Source organism: Pelophylax lessonae, assembly GCF_965119305.1.
Source record: "Pelophylax lessonae genome assembly, chromosome: 8".
Taxonomy (NCBI): domain Eukaryota; kingdom Metazoa; phylum Chordata; class Amphibia; order Anura; family Ranidae; genus Pelophylax; species Pelophylax lessonae.
This window is the reverse complement of record NC_138775.1, coordinates 144,950,654-144,970,796: the sequence shown is the minus strand read 5'-3', so window position 1 is coordinate 144,970,796 and position 20,143 is coordinate 144,950,654.

The window sequence follows — 20,143 nt, the reverse complement described above, 5'->3', positions numbered from 1 at the left end:
CATGATACAGGAGATGGTCAGAGACTGAGGACATGATACAGGAGATGGTCAGAGACTGAGGACATGATACAGTAGATGGTCAGAGACTGAGGACATGATACAGGAGATGGTCAGAGACTGAGGACATGATACAGGAGATGGTCAGAGACTACAGACATGATACAGTAGATGGTCAGAGACTAAAGACATGATACAGTAGATGGTCAGAGACTACAGACATGATACAGGAGATGGTCAGAGACTGAGGACATGATACAGTAGATGGTCAGAGACTACAGACATGATACAGTAGATGGTCAGAGACTACAGACATGATACAGTAGATGGTCAGAGACTGAGGACATGATACAGGAGATGGTCAGAGACTGCAGACATGAAACAGGAGATGGTCAGAGACTGCAGACATGATACAGGAGATGGTCAGAGACTGCAGACATGATACAGGAGATGGTCAGAGACTGTGGACATGATACAGGAGATGGTCAGAGACTGCAGACATGATACAGTAGATGATCAGAGACTGCAGACATGATACAGGAGATGGTCAGAGACTGAGGACATGATACAGGAGATGGTCAGAGACTGAGGACATGATACAGTAGATGGTCAGAGACTGAGGACATGATACAGGAGATGGTCAGAGACTGAGGACATGATACAGGAGAGGGTCAGAGACTACAGACATGATACAGTAGATGGTCAGAGACTACAGACATGATACAGTAAATGGTCAGAGACTACAGACATGATACAGGAGATGGTCAGAGACTGAGGACATGATACAGTAGATGGTCAGAGACTGAGGACATGATACAGGAGATGGTCAGAGACTGCAGACATGATACAGGAGATGGTCAGAGACTGAGGACATGATACAGGAGATGGTCAGAGACTGAGGACATGATACAGTAGATGGTCAGAGACTGAGGACATGATACAGGAGATGGTCAGAGACTGAGGACATGATACAGGAGATGGTCAGAGACTACAGACATGATACAGTAGATGGTCAGAGACTACAGACATGATACAGTAAATGGTCAGAGACTACAGACATGATACAGGAGATGGTCAGAGACTGAGGACATGATACAGTAGATGGTCAGAGACTGAGGACATGATACAGGAAATGGTCAGAGACTGTGGACATGATACAGGAAATGGTCAGAGACTGCAGACATGATACAGTAGATGATCAGAGACTGCAGACATGATACAGGAGATGGTCAGAGACTGAGGACATGATACAGGAAATGGTCAGAGACTGAGGACATGATACAAGAGATGGTCAGAGACTGCAGACATAATACAGTAGATGATCAGAGACGGAGGACGTGATACAGGAGATGCTCAGAGGCTGAGGACATGATAGAAGATAGAAGAGCACTAGGGGGGCCGGAGAGCACAGACGAAGCAGAGAGTACTGGAGGTGCTGAAGGGCACGGTGGGGGGGGGGGGGAACTGGAGAGAATTAAGAGAGGGTTTGGAAAGCATTGTAGGGGGGTTGGAAGGTGCAGGGGGTGGATTGCACTGGGGGGGACAGGGAGCACTTGGGGGGGCGAGCAGGGAAAATCAGGGGGGTGGAGAGCACTGGGGGGACAGGGAGTACTTAGGGGGCGAGCAGGGAAAATCAGGGGGTGGAGAGCACTGGGGGGACGGGGAGCACTTAGGGGGGAGGGAGAAAGCACTGTGGGGAGTTAAAGAGCATGGGGGGGGGACTAAAGAACAGGGGGGGTCTAGTGCACTGGGGGGAGAGGGGCTAAAAGCACTGAGGGAGGGATTAGGAGCACTGGAGGAGGTTAAGAACTTTGGGGGGCCAGCAAAAGAAGTTGTATAGGAAGGGATGGGGCAGCTGCATATAGATGAATTGATCTTTCCCTATTCTTCCTGTAGGAAGAGAGGAGGAGAATCAGTTTTTCAGCAGGCAGCTGCAGGAAGAATAGAGAAAGATGAATTCCTCTATATGCAGCAGCCCCATCCCCCTCCTATCCAGCACACACTTTTGCAATGGGCACTCACCTTCTTCCCGCCGAGGCTCCGCCCCTTATTCCCGCCGCGGCTCCGCCCCCTTATTCCCGCCGTGGCTCCGCCCCCCACTAGCAGCACGGACTGAAGGAGCTGCCAGCCACTGCAGCTGCCTTCACACTGCGGGATCTGTCTGACTCTGAACACAACGGGCAGGACACCGGCTGACACCCCCCAGTGAGTGGCACCCGGGGCGGGCCGCACCCCCGCCCCCCCCATTGGTACGCCACTGGTGAAGAGTTCAAATTATTTAATTCTAAAATTTGATAGAACAGATAGAATAGACAAACATTATCTTCATCATAACAGAACACATGCCTTTTTATTAGAAAAGTATGGCATTATGAGCAGCATCTTCCTTCTTCTCACATTTATCAAGATGAGCATGTGCTCCGCATTTCACATATTTCTTGGACTTCCGCGAGCCGAAAGTTCTTTCTGAATAAAATGTTGAGTTTACTAGAGAAAATTCTTCCGGGAACTCATTTGGTTTGATCATGCGTGTTGGGATTTGTAGCTGTGTGTCGGCCGAATTGTGTACTGACAGGCGAACAATCGTCCGTTCTGGTGTCGGCATACAAAAATTTTCATGTTTGCAAGAAAGACTTTTGTCCGCGGATTGTGCGCAGACATCTGTCGGAGGCACCATACTAACACGCGTACAATCGGCAGATCCTTCGTCCACCGACGTTTGTATGCCGACGATCGGTACGTGTGTACGGGCCTTGAGAGCGGAAGGTCAGCAAAACTACCTGTGTCTGTCTTTGGAAGCTGACAAGCTGTAGGCTTGCTCAGTCTGGGTTAGTTAGGGACTACATTGTGTGTAGTAAGCGCCGGGACACGGCTAGGATTTTGTTTATTATTAGTATTCCTGTTTGTTTTCCTTAAAGCACTGTACAGCACCTGTTTATAAACTCGTATATAGCACCAATAAACACCGCACTGTTTGTCACTACATCAGAGAATTTGGTATCTGTGCCTTAAAGACTGCTCATCCCAGGGAGTTTTGCACCCGCTACCTGTTCCCCAGCTTACAATATATATATATATATATATGAGTATATATGTGTGCGTGTGCGTGTGTGTGCGTGTGTGCGTGCGTGCGTGTGTGTGTGTATATGTGTATGTATATGTCTGTGTGTGTCTGAGTATATGTGAGTGTGCATGTGTGTACATACTATATATGAGTGTGTGTGTATATGTGTTTGTGTGACTGTGTGTGTGTATATGTATGTATGTGTATATATATATATATATATATATATATATGTGTGTATGTGTGTATGAGGTTGTATGGGTCTGTATGTGAGTGTGCGAATGTCTGTGTGTCTTCCTGTACAGTTTGTGTTGCGCTGCCAAACAATAAATATTGTAAACCCACTATAAATTCAATAAAATACATAATATAAATAATAAAAATCAAATAGTGTCAGCGCTGCTGTAACCAATCCTTCAGTGGCGGCTGGTGTGTTGAGGGCGCAGGGGCACCGCCCCCCCATCCATGCGTCCGACCCCCTAATCTGCATGAAGGGGGTTGGACGCATGGAGTGCAATGGGTTATTTTTTTGTTTTTCAATCACCTGATTAGAGCCAGAGGCTCTAATAGGGCAATGCAAAGGGTGGTCCCGGGGTGCAGAGCAGTGCGTCCCGAGCCCACTCATTGTGTGACAATAGCGAATGAAAATTCGCTATTGTCACACCGATCCTCCTCCTGGCCAATCAGGAAGCCGGTCTAATACCGGCTTCCTGATTGGCCGCATGGCAAACCCCATGCCATTGGCCAAGGAGGAGGCGGGAGCGGGAGGACCAGAGAAGACGCGCCGCCAGAGTGAGAAGAAGCCCCCCGCCGAAGCCGTCGCCAGAGTGAGAAGAAGCCGCCAGTCAAAGCCGCAGTGAGAAGAAGCCGCCCGCCGGGAGTCCGGGACCTGCTCCAGGTAAGTGCACTGGTCTCGGGGGGTGGCACACTGCATTGAAAGGGGCACACACGCTGAACTCTGCATTGATGGGGGCACGGCACGCAACAATGTTAATTGCATTGAAGGGGGCACAGCACAGTTGCATTGAAGGGGGCACGCGCGCTGAACTCTGCATTGAAGGGGGCACAGCACAGTGTTCATTGCATTGAAGGGGGCACAGCACAGTGTTTATTGCATTGAAGGGGGCACGCACACTGAACTCTGCATTGAAGGGGGCACAGCACAGTGATCATTGCATTGAAGGGGTCACAGCACAATGTTCATTGCATTGAAGGGGTCACAGCACAATGTTCATTGCATTGAAGGGGGCAGAACACAGTGTTCATTGCATTGAAGGAGGCACGCACGCTGAAATCTGCATTGAAGGGGGCACAGCACAGTGTTCATTGCATTGAAGGGGGCACGCACGCTGAACTCTGCATTGAAGGGGGCACAGCACAGTGTTCATTGCATTGAAGGGGGCACAGCACAGTGTCCATTGCATTGAAGAGGGCACAGCACAGTGTTCATTGCATTGAAGGGGGCACAGTGCTCATTGCATTGAAGGGGGCATGCACGCTGAACTCTGCATTGAAGGGGGCACAGCACAGTGTTCATTGCATTGAAGGGGGCACAGCACAGTGTTCATTGCATTGAAGGGGGCACGAATGCTGATCTCTGCATTGAAGGGGGCACGGCACAGTGTTCGTTGCATTGAAGGGGGCATGCACGCTGAACTCTGCATTGAAGGGGCATGGCACGGCACAATGTCCATTGCATTGAAGGGGGCACAGCACAGTTGCATTGAAGGGGGCACGCACGCCGAACTCTGCATTGAAGGGGGCACAGCACAGTGTTCATTGCATTGAAGAGGCACAGCACAGTGTTCATTGCATTGAAGGGGGCACAGCACAGTGTTCATTGCATTGAAGGGGGCAGGCATGCTGAACTCTGCATTGAAGGGGGCACAGCACAGTGTTCATTGCATTAAAGGGGGCACGCGCGCTGATCTTAGCATTGAAGGGGGCACGGCACAGTGTTCGTTGCATTGAACGGGGCACGCACGCTGAACTCTGCATTGAAGGGGGCATGGCACGGCACAATGTTCATTGCATTGAAGGGGGCACAGCATAGTTGCATTGAAGGGGGCACGCACGCTGAACTCTGCATTGAAGGGGGCACAGCACAGTGTTCATTGCATTGAAGGGGGCACAGCACAGTGTTCATTGCATTGAAGGGGGCACAGCACAGGGTTAATTGCATTGAAGGGGGCACGCACGCTGAACTCTGCATTGAAGGGGGCACAGCACAGTGTTCATTGCATTGAAGTGGGCACACATGCTGAACTCTGCATTGAAGGGGGCACAGCACAGTGTTCATTGCATTGAAGGGGGCACAGCACAGTGTTCATTGCATTGAAGGGGGCACGCACACTGAACTCTGCATTGAAGGGGGCACAGCACAGTGTTCATTGCATTGACCCCCCCCCCCCCCCGAAAAAAAATTTTGAGCACCAGCCGCCACTGCAATCCTTACAAATGTGCTTTAACCACTTTACCACCGCGGTCGTGCGACACCATACCCAAATGAAATTTACGTCCTTTTTTTCCCACAAACAGAGCTTTCTTTTGGTGGTATTTGATCACCTGTGCGATTTTTACTTTTTGCGCTATAAACAAAAATAGCGTAAATTTTGAAAAAATAACAATATTTTTCACATTTTTTTTTATATGAAATTCCCCCCAAAAAAATGTAAAAATCAAAATTTTTTTAAAATTTTTGGCCAATTTGTTTTCTGCTACCCATTTTTGGTAAAAAAAAATCACAATAAGCGTATTTTGATTGGTTTGCGCAAAAGTTATTGCGTTTACTAACTAAGGGAAAGATTTCTGTCATTTTTGGTGGGTTTTTTTTAACGAGTAATGGCGGCGATCTGCGACATTGCGGCGGACAGATTGGACCCCTGACTGACATTTTTGACACTACAGTAATCAGTGCTATAAATATGCACTGTTACTGTAAAAATGACACTGGCAGGGAAGGAGTTAATTTTATTGGAGAGGGAGGGGTTAATGTATGCCTGGTGCTTACTGACGTGTGTGGGGGGAGGTGACTGGGTGACACAGGGACAGATCTCATGTTCTGCTATGCTGAACCCTGCAATCTGTCACTGTCTGTCACTTAGGCGATCCGCCCGCTTTGTTTACACAAGCGGGCGGATCTCCAAACTCGATTCCCCGACGATTGGGGAAGAGCGCCGCTCCTCCCCTGGCCCGACTCCCGCTGTGACTGAATACAGCGGGAGCGAGCCTCCGGCGGCGCGCGTGTGCCGCCCACAAGGGGAGGATTCCAGCGACGTAGGTCTACGTCGCTGGACAGGAACGAGCCACTTTGCCGCAGTACAGTCAACGTGACTGGTCGGCAAGTGGTTAAACTGCAATAAATTATTCATGTGCAAATAACATGCAATAAAGTGACTCAATGCAGTATTAGTAAACAATGCAATAAAATGCAAAAGTACAAGTAAATATAGTCCGTAAAGTGCTCTTGAAAATTCTTTGAGGTGCTCCAAAAGAAAGTATTTCCTTGTAAGCTGCTGCTAACAAACAATTACTACACAGGCTTTATTTAAAAGTCTTTCCGGTGAGTGGGGACACTTTAGGGTAGCACACCCCGAACACTTTTCATCAATGCAGTGCCAGTGACCAGCTTGCCGTGCCCCCAGGGCCATCATCAATGCAGTGCCGGTGACCCAGTGACCAGCTTGCCATGCCCCCATCATCAATGCAGTGCCAGTGACCAGCTTGCCATGCCCCCAGGGCTATGATCAATGCAGTGCCAGTGACCAGCTTGCCGTGCCCCCAGGGCCATCATCAATGCAGTGCCAGTGACCCAGATACCAGCTTGCCGTGCCCCCATCATCATTGCAGTGACCACCAGCTTGCCGTGCCCCCATCATCAATGGCAATGCAGTCCACTACAGTGAGTCCACAAGACTGGGGGTGTACTGGCGCAAAAGAAGTTAGAGGGATACCAGCAATATCTATCACCTGGGGCAGATTATGGAAAATCTATAATAGCGTGGCACATATATAATCCATAAAGTCCATGAAAAACAAGTCTTTTCACACTTGAAGGCGGCTCTGTCCCAAGTAAGAAGAGAAACTTGCAGTGAAATGTAAAAGAAAGGCAGGCGCCACTCTAAGTGTAGTAGGACTCGTATTTATTGGAGAAAACAACACACTATATACTCACAAACGAGTAAAATTAGACAGCAATGGATATTTGGCCGTAGAGTTCGTCCGGAGGATCAATAGATCCGGATGCCTGTGGAAGAAAATCCGACCGATCCGCTGTATGGTCCACTGGAGCCGATGGAAAACGGCATGACCCGAACCCAGGGGACACTGTCGGGCTTCCGGCAGCGTACTTCCGGCTAGAACGTAGAGCGTGATGACGTTGGCAGGCCAGCCGATGGAAACCGGTGTGACCCGAACCCAGGGGACACTGTCGGGGCTTCCGGCGGCGTACTTCCGGCTAGAACGTAGAACGGCCTGCCAACGTCATCACGCTCTGTTCTAGCCGGAAGTACGCTGCCGGAAGCCCCGACAGTGTCCCGTGGGTTTGGGTCATGCCGTTTTCCATCGGCTCCAGCGGACCATATGTAACGTTCATGAGTTTTTGTTTGCGGATGGATTTACAGCTGCAGAATTATTACACTCAGTAGCCTTGTAGAGAATCTGTTGAACAGCATATCCAACTCTCAGGACTTCATCACCGTGTACAGCCTGTTATATACTATATATATATATATTAATAGATGTTTAATGGAGGGATAGAGTATATGAGGATATATAGATGAGAGACAGGCTATTGTATGGTGAGCACTAGAAGTAGTATAGGAGAGTTGCAGGTGATGGTAAGCAGATAGGTTCTGATGTCAAGTATAGTGCAGATGGTAAGAGGACACAGATGGAGTATACTTTAGACAGAGTAACCTAGTGCAAGGATAGTTCCAGGTAGTCCCAAGAGCTAACAGTCTTATGCAGATGATAGTGAATAGGTAGATACAGATAGTCTTGGTAATTGCAGTAGATGACAGTAGGAGATTGGTTAGTAAGAATCCCCTGCGGGTACTTATCACTTAGATAGGTTTAGGAAATACAATGTCCAGAGAAGAGGGGTGATCCCGTAGCGGGATACGGATCACCAGCGAGGTTTCTGGCTTAGTTCAGCAAGGAAGGTATGTCAGCAGCTCCGACTTCTCAGGCGTAGGTGCGATGAACATGTGGGTTTGAACGAGCGATGAGTGAGAGCAAACCGGCGATTGAAATAGCCGCTTATAGCGGCGCTCGGCAATGATGTCATCCGGTCTTAAAGGTATATGCGTCCCTTGTTACACAAGATGGGACGCAATTAGGAGAGGCGAAATATAGGAACAAGGGTACCATAGGTACCGGAACATTACAGTACCCCCCCCCCCTTAAGGCCGGCTCCGGAAGGCCTCTAGAACTGTTTTTTCCGGATATTTCGAGTGGAAATTGCGAATCAGTCTAGGGGCATGGATATCGGAGGTATCCAGCCAGGTGTCATCTTGGGGCCCATAATTCTTCCATCGTACAAGATACTGGAGTCTTCTTCTATTGAAACGGGAATCCAAAATTTCTTTTATCTCAAATTCTTCTCCACCCTCCACTTGTACAGGAGGTGGAGGTGAGATAGTAGGCCTTATTCCTTGGTTAGGAACATGGGGCTTCAGTAGAGACACATGGAAGACAGGATGTATCTTGAGGTCTACTGGCAATGTGAGTTGTACTGCAGCTTTTCCAATAAGCTTCTCTATTGGAAAAGGTCCCAGAAATGGAGGTCCAAGTTTTTTACTAGGGATCTTTAGTCTCAGATTTTTTGTAGAAAGCCAAACAAGATCCCCAATGGCATATTGGGGAAAGGGTTTCCTACGGAGGTCGTAGTATTTTTTTTGTTGGCTATGAGCATGAGATATTGTATTGTTGAGTAATCCCAGAGAATCCTTTATCTGGGCAAGATAATCAGATGCTACTGGATTACTTGATGGTAAGATACGTGGAGGAAGGAGTGTGGGATGAAACCCATAATTCAGGTAAAACGGACTTTGCTTAGTAGTGCTATGAGTAGCGTTGTTATAGGCGAATTCCGCCAGTGGGAGGAGATCTGCCGAATCGTCCTGTAGATACAAAGTATAGCAACGCAGGTACTGTTCAATGCACTGGTTAACTCTCTCTGTCTGTCCGTTGGTCTGAGGGTGATAGGCAGAAGTAAGGTTACGCTCTATTCGCAGTATCTGACATAGAGCTAGCCAAAATTTTGAGATGAATTGTGAACCACGGTCAGACAGCAGTGTTTTTGGAATACCATGTAACTTAGACATGTTTCACAAGTAATTCTGCTGTTTGTTTGGATGAAGGTAGTTTTGGGATAGGGGTGAAATGTGCCATCTTGGTCAGATGGTCCACTGATACCAAGATGGTGTTGAACCCTTTGGAAGGTGGTAGTTCCACTATGAAATCCAAGGATACCACTTGCCACGGAACCTGGGGTATCGGTAAACTACAAAGTAATCCTGATGGTTTCGTGTTGTCAATTTTAGACCTTGCACAGATATCACAAGATGAAACGAACTTTTTTACGGTTGTCTTCATGTCTGGCCACCAAAATTGCCTAGTGAGTAGATTGAGAGTTTTAGTCATACCCATATGTCCTGCCATAGGTACATCATGCGACAATTCTAAGATCTTGGTTCGCATAGTAGGGGGTATGTATAATTTATCGTTGTAGTAGAGGAAGCCTTCTGCGTCAGTAGTTAGTTGTGGTGGAGGTGAATCCAACCCTATGCTGTGCAAAATCTCCTCCTTCAGTGAGCGAACGACTCCGATAATACGTTCAAGTGGTATTATAGGAACTGAGGGAACCTCAGTGCAATCTTTCTCGGCTAGTCGTGAGAGTGCATCCGCTTTTTTATTTTTGTCTGCGTGCGTGTAAGTTACTAAAAAATTAAATCTCAGAAAGAATAACGACCACCGTACCTGCCGGTGGGAAAGAGTTCTATTAGTCTGAAGGTATTGGAGGTTTTTGTGATCAGTATATATCAGAATTGGCAATTGAGTGCCCTCAAGTAGATGTCTCTAATGCCAGTTTTATGGCTAATAACTCCTTCTCACCTACTGGGTAGTTCACCTCGGGGCTACTTAATGACTTTGAAAAGAAAGCAACTGGGTGAAGAGGTGAGGTGTTTGTTGGTCGTTGTGAGAGAACTGCTCCTACTGCCATATTAGACGCATCTACCTCCAAGATGTATTGAAGGGATGGGTCTGGATGGCATAGTATGGGGGCAGTAGTAAAGCTTGATTTCAGCAGAGAGAATGCTCCATTTGCTTCTTTTGACCAATTAAATGGTCTCTTCGTGCTTGTAAGTTGTGTGAGAGGTTTCACAATCGCAGAGAAGTTTTTAATGAATTTCCTATAGTAATTAGAGAATCCTAGGAACCTTTGTAATGCTTTGCGAGTGGTTGGCACAGGCCAATCCAGAATGCAGGATATTTTGCTCATGTCCATTTTGATTCCACTTTTAGATATAATATATCCTAGGAATAGTACCTCCTCTTTATGAAAGAGACATTTCTTTGATTTAACATATAAGTTATGTGCAAGTAGTCTTGACAACACAAGTCTCACATGTTTTATGTGCTCAGGTAAGGAATGAGAATAGATAAGTATATCGTCCAAATATACTACCACACAAACATCAAGCAGGTCTCGGAATATCTCGTTTATAAAACGTTGGAAGGCTGCGGGGGCATTACATAGCCCAAATGGCATTACAAGGTACGCAAACAGTCCGTATCTGGTTCTGAATGCCGTCTTCCATTCATCCCCTTTACGGGTTCGAATTAAATTGTATGCCCCTTTTAGGTCCAATTTTGAAAAGAAAGAAGCCCCACGCACCTGTTCGATAAGTTCAGGAATAAGAGGTAAAGGATAATGATCCTTTATTGTGATGGCATTTAATTGTCTGAAATCAATGATAGGCCTAAGGCTAGAGTCCTTATTGCGGACAAAGAAAAGCCCAGCAGCAGTGGAGGAAGTAGAAGGTCGGATGAATCCTTTTGCCAAGTTTTCATCCAGATACTCTTTAAGGTGAGAGAGTTCATCCTGTGAGAGAGGATATACATGTCCGTAAGGCAACTTGCTATTAGGGAGCAGATCGATACAACAATCATAGTCCCTGTGAGGAGGTAACATTTGAGCGTTTTTCTCGAGGAAAACCTCCGATAAATCTTGATAACACTTAGGAATAATGTCATCCGGCAGTACAGACAGGATCCTGTCATGTGTGGGGAGGTTACACGTCGTCTCGCAATAGTGAGAAGAGAAGGCTAACGTTCTTGTTTTCCAATCGATGATTGGTTGATGTATGTGTAACCAGGGAAGTCCCAAAATGATTGGAAAATGTGGCGAAGTTAATACATCAAAGGTGGTGGTCTCCACATGAGACTCGTCAGCAGTTACAAGAAGTGCCTGTGTCTGACTGGTGATAGGACCAGAGGATAAAGGTGTACCGTTAATAAAACTAACGGAGACAGGTTTGGGTTTTGAAACAATAGGTATTTTATTAAGGGAGACAAAACAAATGTCAATGTAGTTTCCACAAGATCCTGTGTCAATCATAGCCTTGGTGGTGATCCTAGTTTGGTCCCACTGCAATGTTAATTGAACAAAAAGATAAGGATTAGGAAAGGAAGTTGTGAGTCCCCCTAGCAAGACATTTGAACACTCACCCTCTTTTCTGCGGACAAGAGGACAGTCGTTTACCAGATGATTCGGGGATGCGCAGTACATGCAGAGATGTTCGGTTTTCCTCCTGGCACGTTCAGAAAGGGTCAGAGGTGGACGTATCATTCCTACTTCCATAGGAGTAGGGTCAGCAGGCAACATCCGAGAAGGACTGGAAAATGGTGAGCCCATCTTCTCAGCCTTTCTTTCTCGTAGTAGTCTGTCAATATTGATACTGGTCTGGATCAGTCCCTCTAGAGTGCCAGGTAAATCCGCTCGGGCGAGCTCGTCTTTAACGGCCTCAGATAGGCCGAGTCTAAACTGCGTTCGCAAAGATGTGTCGTTCCACCCTGAATCAGGGGACCATCTTTTAAAATTCGCCACGAAATCTTCAACAGGTCTCCTTCCTTGTTTTAGGGCCCGTAACTGGGTGTCAGCGGTACTCTGCTTGTTGGGGTCTTCATATAAAGTAGCAAGTTGTGCTAGAAATAAGGGATAAGAATTAAGGAGTGGATCATCCTTTTCAAAGAGAGCATCTGCCCAGGCCCGGGGTTCACCCGTTAAATAGGAGATGATGGTACAAACCTTAATTTGGTCAGTGGTGTAGGTTAGAGGTTTTAACAAAAAAAACAATTGACATGCGTTTTTAAATTCACGGAATTTGCTCCGATCACCAGAAAACACTATAGGAGGGTTTATCTTAGGCTCACAGGGCTGAGCAGCAGGAGGCTGTGTGAGACGGCCAAGCTTCTGTCTCAAGGTTTGATTGTCATTTTTTACCTCTGTAAGTGCATGGATCAATGCATCTACTTGTTGTTTTAATTGTAGTACATGAGTGGATAATTCTGCTGAATCCATATTTTTTTTTAAAGGCTCGTTCAATCTGTAACGTTAATGCGTTTTTGTTTGCGGATGGATTTACAGCTGCAGAATTATTACACTCAGTAGCCTTGTAGAGAATCTGTTGAACAGCATATCCAACTCTCAGGACTTCATCACCTTGTACAGCCTGTTATATACTATATATATATATATATATATATATATATATATATATTAATAGATGTTTAATGGAGGGATAGAGTATATGAGGATATATAGATGAGAGACAGGCTATTGTATGGTGAGCACTAGAAGTAGTATAGGAGAGATGCAGGTGATGGTAAGCAGATAGGTTCTGATGTCAAGTATAGTGCAGATGGTAAGAGGACACAGATGGAGTATACTTTAGACAGAGTAACCTAGTGCAAGGATAGTTCAAGGTAGTCCCAAGAGCTAACAGTCTTATGCAGATGATAGTGAATAGGTAGATACAGATAGTCTTGGTAATTGCAGTAGATGACAGTAGGAGATTGGTTAGTAAGAATCCCCTGCGGGGTACTTATCACTTAGATAGGTTTAGGAAATACAATGTCCAGAGAAGAGGGGTGATCCCGTAGCGGGATACGGATCACCAGCGAGGTTTCTGGCTTAGTTCAGCAAGGAAGGTATGTCAGCAGCTCCGACTTCTCAGGCGTAGGTGCGATGAACATGTGGGTTTGAACGAGCGATGAGTGAGAGCAAACCGGCGATTGAAATAGCCGCTCATAGCGGCGCTCGGCAGTGATGTCATCCGGTCTTAAAGGTGTATGCGTCCTTTGTATATGCAAGATGGGACGCAAAGAGAGGAGAAATATAGGAACAAGGGTACCATAGGTACCGGGACATTACACCATACATCAGATTTTCTTCCACAGGCATCAGGATCTATTGATCCTCCGGACGAACTCTACGGCCAAATATCCATTGCTGTCTAATTTTACTTGTTTGTGAGTATATAGTGTGTTGTTTTCTCCAATAAATACGAGTCCTACTACACTTAGAGTGGCGCCTGCCTTTCTTTTACAGTTCACTGCAGTGAGTCCACCAGCTTGTCTGCCTTGCCCCCCCATCAATGCAGAGACCAGCGTGCGTGCATGCCCCCTTCAAAGCAGACAGTGTCAGTGACAGACAGTGTGTGGGCCGGGCCCCCCCCCTGAGGCATCACAAACTTACCTCACTCACGGACGGACTGGACGGTGACCTGCGTGCTGCTGCTGCTGCTGAGTCGACTACTCACACACTCACTGTCTGCGGACTCTGCGATGTGAAGAAGTGGAGACTGGAGACTGGTCACTCACTGCCACTGGACTGAAGACGAACGAACTCACTCTGAATCTTCTGACTGAATCCTACGTGCGGGCCGCGGCACTCCTCTCTGCTCTCGGCGCCGGTGGGCGGGAAGGTGATCACGTGATGCCGGGATGGTGAGTGACTGGCGCACGCACCGCCCCCACGCGTCCCGTCACCAGGTCCCGGGATGTCCTCCTGTGTGATTGGTCCAGGCTGGAGTCTGGACCAATCACAGCCAGGACATCAGTATAGTGGGGAGTGTCGGGGTGCAGAGCACTGCGCCCCGATGACCCCCAGAAGGCCGTCAATCGGCACCTCTGCCTGCCTCACGTGGGGTGAAAAACCCCACCCCCCCCATACCCACCACTAGGTCCGTCGCCCCTAGTGAGCTGAAAATGGGAATTTTTTTTTATCTTTTTTTTCCTGGCCACAGATTGGGGGGGGGGGGCGGCACCCCCTATAGACAGTCCGCCACTGGTGTCAACTATTTTCAGTTTCAGTTTTCTAGACAACTGCTTGGAAGATACCATGGTGCTGATTGTTGGGGCAAGGTCAGATGAGTCTGGGCATTTAAAACCTTTGAGATTGACATCACCTGGTCTTCCCAGACGATGATTGAGAACAATCCATGACACTGGCAGGTCTCAGCCTTGCAAAGGGGGCAGTGCATGCTATAAATTCTACAGGGTGCCCAAACTTTTGCAGACGCCATTTTTTGTTTTCTGTAATTTTGAAAGTGTCAATGATGGAAATAAAATCTAACTTTTGTTGACATATTATAAGAATGTCTAATCTGTAATTTGATGCCTTTTGGAGATTTTTCCATCTTTCCTTGGCTTCTTTATGCACATTAATACAAACTTTTACCTGGGATGCCCAAGCTTTCGATCCCCACTGTATATATATATATATATATATATATATATATATATATGTATGTATGTATGTATGTATATATATATATATATATATAATTATATATACTGAAAAGCATTCAAAATTACAAGTTTGGCTGTTTTGAATGCTGTCATTTTTTTTAATGTGGCGTTGAGTACCCGGAAGTGATGTCATGACACCACTTCTGGGTTTTTTACATGGAGACCCGATCAGAGCCAAATTCAGCATTGATCGGGTCTTCTCTTTGGCGGCCGTGCAGGTAGGATGCCCGGGTCTCCTGGTGGGACGGGAGACCCGGGCGAGCCGCGGAAGGCGGCGGGAGGGGGAGACGTCCCCTCCCGCTCCTTGTAATGACAGCCGAGCGGCTTTTCAGCTGCATCGGTTGTCATTGCAAGACAGCCGACCGTTGGCTATGGATGCCGATATCGGGGTGATGCCTCTAGCTGCAGGCATCACTCCGGTACAGCATTTTCCCGAAATATTGGCAATATCGGTAACCTCAGAGGCTGATTCCGATATATCAGGGAAAGTGCATATTGGCCCCCCGATATATCGGTGGTGCCGATAATCGGTCGATCGCTAATATATATATATACACAGGTGCATCTCATAAAAGTAGAATATCATCAAAAAGTTCATTTTTTTAAGTAATTCAATTCAAAAAGTGAAACGCATCTATTTTACAGTGCCTTGCGAGGTATTCGGCCTCCTTGAACTTTTCGACCTTTTGCCACATTTCAGGCTTCAAACATAAAGATATAAAACCTGTAATTTTTTGTGAAGAATCAGTGGAACGAAATTTATTGGATATTTCAAACTTTGTTAACAAATAAAAAAATGAAAAATTTGGCGTGCAAAATTATTCAGCCCCTTTACTTTCAGTGCAGCAAACTCTCTCCAGAAGTTCAGTGAGGATCTCTGAATGATCCAATGTTGACCTAAATGACTAATGATGATAAATAGAATCCACCTGTGTGTAATCAAGTCTCCGTATAAATGCACCTGCACTGTGATAGTCTCAGAGGTCCGTTTAAAGCGCAAAGAGCATCATGAAGAACAAGGAACACACCAAGTCGGATTTGGATACAAAAAGATTTCCCAAGCTTTAAACATCCCAAGGAGCACTGTGCAAGCCATAATATTTAAATGGAAGGAGTATCAGACCACTGCAAATCTACGAAGACCTGGCCTTCCCTCTAAACTTTCAGCTCATACAAGGAGAAGACTGATCAGAGATGCAGCCAAGAGGCCCATGATCACTCTGGATGAACTGCAGAGATCTACAGCTGAGGTGGGAGACTCTGTCCATAGGACAACAATCAGTCATATACTGCACAAATCTGGCCTTTATGGAAGAGTGGCAAGAAGAAAGCCATTTCTTAAAGATATCCATAAAAATTTTAAGTTAAGTTTTTAAAGTTTGCCACAAGCCACCTAGGAGACACACCAAACATGTGGAAGAAGGTGCTCTGGTCAGATGAAACCAAAATCAAACTTTTTGGCAACAATGCAAAACGTTATGTTTGGTGTAAAAGCAACACAGCTCATCACCCTGAACACACCATCCCCACTGTCAAACATGGTGGTGGCAGCATCATGGTTTGGGCCTGCTTTTCTTCAGCAGGGACAGGGAAGATGGTTAAAATTGATGGGAAGATGGATGGAGCCAAATACAGGACCATTCTGGAAGAAAACCTGATGGAGTCTGCAAAAGACCTGAGACTGGGACGGAGATTTGTCTTCCAACAAGACAATGATCCAAAACATAAAGCAAAATCTACAATGGAATGGTTCACAAATAAACATATCCAGGTGTTAGAAAGGCCAAGTCAAAGTCCAGACCTGAATCCAATCGAGAATCTGTGGAAAGAACTGAAAACTGCTGTTCACAAACGCTCTCCATCCAACCTCACTGAGCTCGAGCTGTTTTGAAAGGAGTAATGGGCAAAAATTTCAGTCTCTCAATGTGTAAAACTGATAGAGACATACCCCAAGCGACTTACAGCTGTAATCGCAGCAAAAGGTGGCGCTACAAAGTATCAACCACTTGCCGACCGCCGCAAGTAAATATACTGCTGCGGTCAGCCCCGGCCAGGCAAAGTGACGTATATTTACGGCACTAGCCTTCGCCGCTCTGGCGCGCGCGATCCCGCGGTCCCGCCGATGACTCGATTGGGTTCAGAACCGATCAGTCATCAGGTCCAGGCCAATAATTTTTGATCTGGACTTGTTGATCGGTCCTGCCCAATCAAATGACACTCTAAGCCTGTGAAATGTAAACACAGGCTTAGAGAAGATGTGCCCTCCCCTCACATCGTCCTTTTTGGATCCAGCGTGAGAGGAGAGCACATCTAACTGTGAGTAACTGCACCAAGCACACCCACACACAGCTAGATAGGCACATTTAACCCCCGATCGTCCCCCCAATTAACCCCTACAGCCCCTGACACAACACACACTGTATACAGCATATAGCATTTTCCTATATACCTGTATACGTGTGATTTGTGGTCAGGTGTAGCGCTTGCGACCCCCCCCTTTCCACTTAAATTACCCCCCACCCCCCCAATAAAGATTTAACCCCTTGATCCCCCCTGACCCCTCCCTGATCACCGCCAGTTAACCCCTACCCCGCTGTCACATTCATCACTAATACAAACGTAATATACAGTGTTTTTGTATTTTTGAATTAGTGTGATTGTGATCAGAATTAGTGCAGGCGACTAAGTTTCTGTCCCAAGAAGGTTTAGGGTCCCCGCCACCCCTCCAATAAAGATTTAACCCCCTGCCACAACACACACCGTATACAGTATATAGCATTTTTCTATATACCCGTATAAGTGTGATTTGTGGTCAGGTGTAGCGCTTTCGGCCCCCCCTTTTCCACTTAAATTACCCGCCACCCCCCCCAAATAAAGATTTAACCCCCTGATCCCCCCTGATCCCCCCCTGATCACCGCCAGTTAACCCCTACCCCCATCACATTCAACACTAATACAAACGTAATATACTGTGTTTTTGTATTTTTGTATTAGTGTGATTGTGATCAGAATTAGCGCAGGCGACTAAGTTTCTGTCCCAAGGAGGTTTAGGGTCCCCGCCACCCGCCCAATAAAGATTTAACCCCCTGATCCCCCCCTGATCACATCCAGTTAACTCCTCCCCCCCCCCCTGTCACATTGCACACTAATACACACATAATATACTGTTTTTACTGTATTTTGTATTAGTGTGATTGTGACTTGAGGTTGCTCTAGCGAGTTAGTTTCTATCCCAAAGGAGGTTTAGGGTCCCCGCCACCCCCCCCCCCCAGATCCCCGGCGCATAGTTAGAAATAACCCCTTGATTACCACACACACACGCACGCACGCACATACACTTCCATTACTAATATAGTGTTTGAACAGATCATTATCTGATCTGATCAGAACTATACTAGCGCCCCCATAGTTTAGGGTTCCCAAAACGCGGTGTTTGCACGGTCAGCACTGATTCCTCCCGGCACCTGCGTTTAACCCTTTCACCCAGGCAAGTGTAGTAATCAATAGATTACTGTCACTTACAAAAAAACACAACACACAAAACCGCTGTGTTAGCAGAGTCAGGCCTGATCCCTGCTAGCATTAGCAGTTTTTTTGGTAGCGCTTGAAATAGTCCTTGACAACCAGGTGCTTTTATTACCTGTGAGTCAACACCACTGTACAGGTAAATTTAGTTACCAAAATGACCAAACGTTTGTACAGTGGTGAAGAGGCTTATAGTATGCTGGCCGTGTCATCTGATAGCGATGGGGAAGCTACAGTGGCCGAATTACTGTCAGTATACGAACCGGATGACAGCAGCGGCTCCCTGACAGATAGCTCCGACGACAGATGGGTCCCTGTTAGACCCAGGCGTACCCGACCCCATTCTGGAGTTGTTGAGATGCAGGAATTGCAGGGTGCTCGTATGGAGCAGAGTGTGGGTACTAGTGCCGCTCATCCTTCTGGCGACCTGGCAAGCGCCAGCGGCCTAGTACACCCTGGACCTAGTACAACCAGCACTGCAGTATCACCTGGTGACGTGGCGAGTCCCCTAAGTGCAGTTGAAGCTGGTGCGGTGGCTAGCACAAGTAGTGGCCCGCAGCCACCGCGTATTCGTAGACAGGCCTGTAGAGCCCATAGTGCCCTCCCTGATGCGCTGGCATATCCCAATTGGCAACCCACTGATTCTACAGCGCCAGTACTTCCCCCATTCACTGCCCAACCTGGAATCCACGTGGAGACAGCTGGTTTTACGCCCCTGAACTTTTTTGAGCTGTTCTTCACGGAAGATCTTTACAGATCTATTGTGGATCAATCAAATTTATATGCACGACAATTCATCGCCGCCAACCCAAATTCGCCCCTTGCCAGACCATTCGGCTGGAAACCTATAACGGTTTCCGATTTTAAAATCTTTCTGGGCCTTTCCCTCCACATGGGCATAACTAAACAGAGTGAATTGTGGCTATATTGGTCCACTAGCCCAGTTCACCATATGCGCATGTACTCTGCCTCCATGTCCAGGGCGAGATACAAGCAAATTCTGCGATTTATGCATTTCAGCGACAATGAACTCTGTCGTCCTCGGGGAGATCCTGAATATGATCGGCTCCACAAAATTCGGCCCCTCATAGACCACTTCAATCAGTGGTTTGCAGCCTTGTTTACCCCCGAATAAGTTGTCTGCGTTGACGAGTCCCTGATTAAATTTACTGGCCGCTTTGCTATGAAACAGTACCTCCCCAGCAAGCGTGCCAAGTACGGGGTCAAGCTGTATAAATTGTGTGACAGGGCCACAGGTTATACAGTTAGTTTCCGGGTCTATGAGGGAAAAGATAGCTGTGTGGAGCCCCCGAACTGCCCAGACTACATAGGGAGCAGCGGTAAGATTGTTTGGGACTTGGTGTCACCCTTATCCGGAAAGGGGTACCATTTGTACGTGGACAACTTTTACACAAGCGTGCCACTATTTTGTCACCTTCTCGATTTACAAATTGGCTTATGTGGCACCGTGCGACCTAATCGCCGGGGCTTCCCCCAACGGCTTGTAAATTCCCGTCTTAGTCGGGGGGCAAGAGCCTGCTTGAAAACGGACAAATTGCGGTGAAGTGGAAGGATACACTGGATGTTTATGTTCTGTCCTCCCTTCATGCAGACACGACGATCCAAATCCCTACGGCAACTGGCGTTATGGAGAAACCCCTCTGTGTCCACGAATATAACCTTAATATGGGAGGGGTGGACCTTAACGACAAGCTTTTGGCGCTGTATTTAGTTGCCTGT